Source organism: Ammospiza nelsoni, chromosome 1 (genome assembly GCF_027579445.1).
Source record: "Ammospiza nelsoni isolate bAmmNel1 chromosome 1, bAmmNel1.pri, whole genome shotgun sequence".
NCBI classification, from domain to species: Eukaryota; Metazoa; Chordata; class Aves; order Passeriformes; family Passerellidae; genus Ammospiza; species Ammospiza nelsoni.
Window position 1 is genome coordinate 92,761,877 of NC_080633.1, and position 4,513 is coordinate 92,766,389.

Consider the following 4,513-nt stretch of genomic DNA (forward strand, 5'->3'; position numbering starts at 1 on the left):
AGTAGTCAGAGATGATCCTGTGGCAGCACATCCTAGCTCGCTGCTCCTTGTCTGCAAGTTCCCTCCATGTCTATTCTTGCTTTCTGTCTCTAGTTAAAAGAAATTATAAGTTCTAATTATTCAAGTACAACAAATGCATTTACAATACCTGCAGTGTTGTGTCTTCATATTTGCTAGCTAACATCTTCTCATACTGGGGAAAATGAGACCATTTTATTTCTCAAAAAATGATATTTACATCCCATATTGGCAGCAAATAGGATCTCCAGTGGAGCGTGCAGTAATGCTTATGAGCAGCTCACCAAACTTCCATGAATTACTGTTTAATCTATTTTATATAAATAATAAGGTTGTGCCTAAAACTCGAATTCTAATAGCACTGATTTCCATATAAATTTTCTATCAAGTTGTATTTCTTTTCGCCTGATTAATATGCACAGGATCATAGAATGGTTGGGATTGGAAGGGATACTGCTCAAGCAGGGTTACTTAAAGCCAGTTGTCCAGGATAGTTTCCATATGTCTTTTGAGTATCTCCAAGGATGGAGACTCCATAACCTCCCTGGGCAATCTGTGCCAGTGCTCGGTGACCTTCACAGTGACTCCTGATGTTCAGAGAGAACCTCCTGTGTTTCAGTTTCCACCATTTATTGCCTCTGGTCCCATCACTGCACACCACGGAGAAGAGCTTGACTCCCTCTTCTGTACACCTCATCTTTACATGGTCCCTTCAGAAGACCTTTACATGGTCTTCTCTATTTACATGCATAGAGAAGATCCTACCCTTTCCTCACAGGACAGGTGCTTTGCCGCCTTCATCATTTTCATGGCCCTTCACTGGACTCCTTCCAGTACATCCACGTCTCTCTTGTACTCCAAAGCCTAAAACTGGACACCCTACTCCAGGTGAGGCCTCACCAGTGTTGAATGGAGAGGATGGATCATCCCCCTTAACCTGCTGGCAATACTCCTTATCCATCCCAAGGTATCATCAGCCTCCTTTGCCACAAGAGCCATTCTTGGCTCATGTTCAACTTGCTGTCCACCAGGAATCTCAGGTTCTTTCCTGCCAATCTGTTTTCCAGCTGTTCAGCCCTCAGCTAGTATTGTTCCATGAACTTGCTCATCCCCAGGTGCAGGAATTTTCTCCAGCCTCTCTAGGCTCCTCTGGATGGCAGCACAACCCTCTGATTCTTTGGCCAAGCCTCCCTTTTATGTGCTATCAGCAACCTTGCTGTGGGTGCCCTCTGCCTCATCCTCCAGATCATAAATTAAGATGTTGAACAGGACTGGACCCCCAAAGTACACTGCTACCTTCTGGGCTCCAGCCCGACTTCGTGCTGCTGACCACCACCCTCTGAGCTTGTCTGTTCAATGTTTTCAATCCACATCACTTTCTGCTCAGACAACCCACACTTCCACAGCTTCTCTATGAGGCTCTTACAGGAGAAAAGGGGAAATTTAAATTGCAACTGCTCATCAGTGGTACTTTGTAACCCAGGAACAATCTGGCATAGAGAGCAAGAAGGTCCAGCTGCAGAAGGGGTTAAGATGGCTGGAAGCAGGAAGGAATACCAGAGGCAGAACAATCCCTTGTAAGGGAGTATAGTTTCCTTTGGTGATAAGGAACAGCCACAGCTTTTTCTTGTAGCCATCCTGGAACGCCTGGCTCAGAATCTACCTTTGGGCAGCAGAGCTGGTGCCGGGGGATGGAGCCAAGGCTAGGCTGGGGTGCTCCATGCTGATGCTCACAGGAGTGGTGCTGGTGCATGTGTATATAAGGAATTGTGCCAAGAAGCATCTTTGCAGACTTCCTGTAGAATCAGTTATGGTTTAAAGACTGTCCAAAGCATTGTTTATTTTTTTTTCTATATTTCAGCACAAATGTGTGTCTAACTCACCTCCGGGGGAACAATAAAAAATTCTCAACAGGAGAATGTCAAAGGCCTTACTAAAGAAAAGGCAGACCATAGTCACTGCACTCCCCTCACCTACCAAACCAAACATTTCATTTCAAAAGGAAATTAGGTTGTTCACATTTCTTCCCTTGCTAAATGCATGCTGATTACTCTCAGGTACCTTCTTGTTCTTCATGTGCCTGGAAACGGTATCCAGGATTAGCTGCTCCACCATCTTCCCAGGGACTGAGGGGAGGCCAACTAGCCTTTAGTTCTCCTTTTTGCCCTTCTAGCTTTCCTCCAGGCCTCACAACCTTCTCCCAGTTGCCATGAATATTTATTCAGTACTAACACTAACATGATCCTCTTCCACAAGATCAGTGAATACATAAGCAAAGTGGACATGGGTAAGGGATGCACCCACAGGCACAGAGGTAGATGGCTACGTTCAACAACTTTTGAACTAACTAATTTAATCTATTCTCACTGTTAAAGTATTTCAGAAAAGAAATACCATATTATCTGTCATATTGTAAAGTACAATATAATGGACTACTACTCATTTTAATTTTTAAAAAATTGTTTGAATCATATTACTATGATTCAACTCTAGGAAATCTTATCTAGTATCAGAGTTGCACAGTGGATGACCCTGTAGATACATACATACATACATATATATATATAAACATATATGCATTTGTTTATTTATATGTATATATTTATTTATAAAGCTGAAAACTGCACATTCAGCACATACAGTCCCTACACTAGCAGATTCAGAACAGCACACCCAGTATATATAAACTTAAACACTCTACTTAATAATTGGTTTCTCATTTTCTTCCTGGATTTTTTTTCCCCATACAAAGGTGATATTAAGTACTTATTATTTTTCCCTTACCTTTCTTTATAGCAATGAGAGGTGGAGAGAGATCAATATGAGGTTTAGAAAAGAGTTGCGTTGTTCTCAGTTGCTCTGACTCCTGCTGTGCAGAGTGACCATGAGAGGAACTGGGCTCGTCTCGTACCGCTAATTCGGTTTCACCTCCCACAGGCTCCTCCATCTGCACCACCCCAGAAAAATCAACCTAAATCAACAATACAGAAAATAACTACACAGTGTAACATTGTAATAAAGATACCTCCAGTATTTTTATCCCTGTTACAGCAACAATATGATAGACTATCAAGGAAAGGGGGAAAAAATACCTATACTTTCAGTCGGTGATTTAAAAAGAGAAGATCTAAGCAGTTTTCGAAATGATAAAATCTTCTTTAAGGGCGCCTGTTACCAAAACTTTATTTCTAATTACATAACTATACTTTCTGTCCAGTCAGACTGCCGCAGGTGGGAACTCACGCACTGGGGACAGCTTAAGCTCCTTGGGAAGCTCCTGCAGGCGCAGGTCCCGCCGCGAAGTGCGAGGCACCGAGCGCCGGCGGCCGCTTCTGCCGAATCCCAGGCAGGGCTTTATGCCCCTGGTCTCTCCTGGGCGCTCGGAGCCGCTGGCAGCTGCTATGGCAACCCCGACACAAACCCAGCGGGCAGCCCAGCCCCCGCCAGGCACCTCGCCCGTCCCCATTCCCCACTGCATTCGGCAAGCCGGTGCTCGTTTCTTAACGACCTGTCTTTTAAAAAGCGAAAAAGTAGTTTTCTCTCACGTATAAATTAAACCCTAAGCACGCAGTTTCCCCGAGCCTCAGCGATTGTGAGGTGCCGAGCCAGGGGAGGCCGTGGGGAGAGCTGCATCCCACGGCCAGAGCTCCCGGCACATCCCTGGCTGCACGGCAGCGCCCTGGGGTCTGGGCAAGGCCGTGGGGAGAGCTGCATCCTGGCCGTGGTGAGGGCTGCATCCCGGCCGTTGTGAGGGCTGCATCCCGGCCGTGCTGAGGGCTGCATCCCGGCCGTGCTGAGGGCTGCATCGCGCGGCCACAGCTCCCGGCACATCCCTGGCTGGCACGGCAGCGCCCTGGGGCTGGGCAAGGCGTGAGGAGAAGCCGTCACCGCGGGCCGAGTGAGGAGCTCCCCTTCTCCTCCGCCGGGATAGGCAGCTTCCACACGTATCTGAAGGCACCGCGTGAAGTGCAGCTTAGCCTGCTTATCCTTTTTCATTACAGAATCTGTTAGGTTGGAAAAGACCTCTGAGGTCATGGAGTCCACCCAGGCTGACCCAACACCGCCGTGTCAAGCAGACCATTGGCAGGGAGCCACATCCAGTCATGTCCTGAACACCTCCAGGGACGGTGACTCCATCACCTTCCTCTGGCAGCCCATTCCAACACACAACAACTCATCCCGTGAAGAAATCGCTCCGTGTGCTTTATTTTCCCAGACGACACCCACTGCAGTAGGCGGCCACTCCAACCCAAAGCTTTGACACCTCAAAAGAGTCGTGGAGGGTTTTTTAATTGGCTTTTTTTTTTTTTTTCAAAACTATTTCGGCGACTTTGAACGAGGCCCCAGCAGCACACAGTGCGCCCCTTAACAGAAATACTGTTTAAAAAAAAAAAAAAAAAAAAAAAAAAAAAAAAAGTAAAGAAAAGGAAGAGGAGGGTGAGGAGGCGGTGTCACCAACGGCAGCGCAGTGCGCATGCGCGGCCGGGCGTGCGCC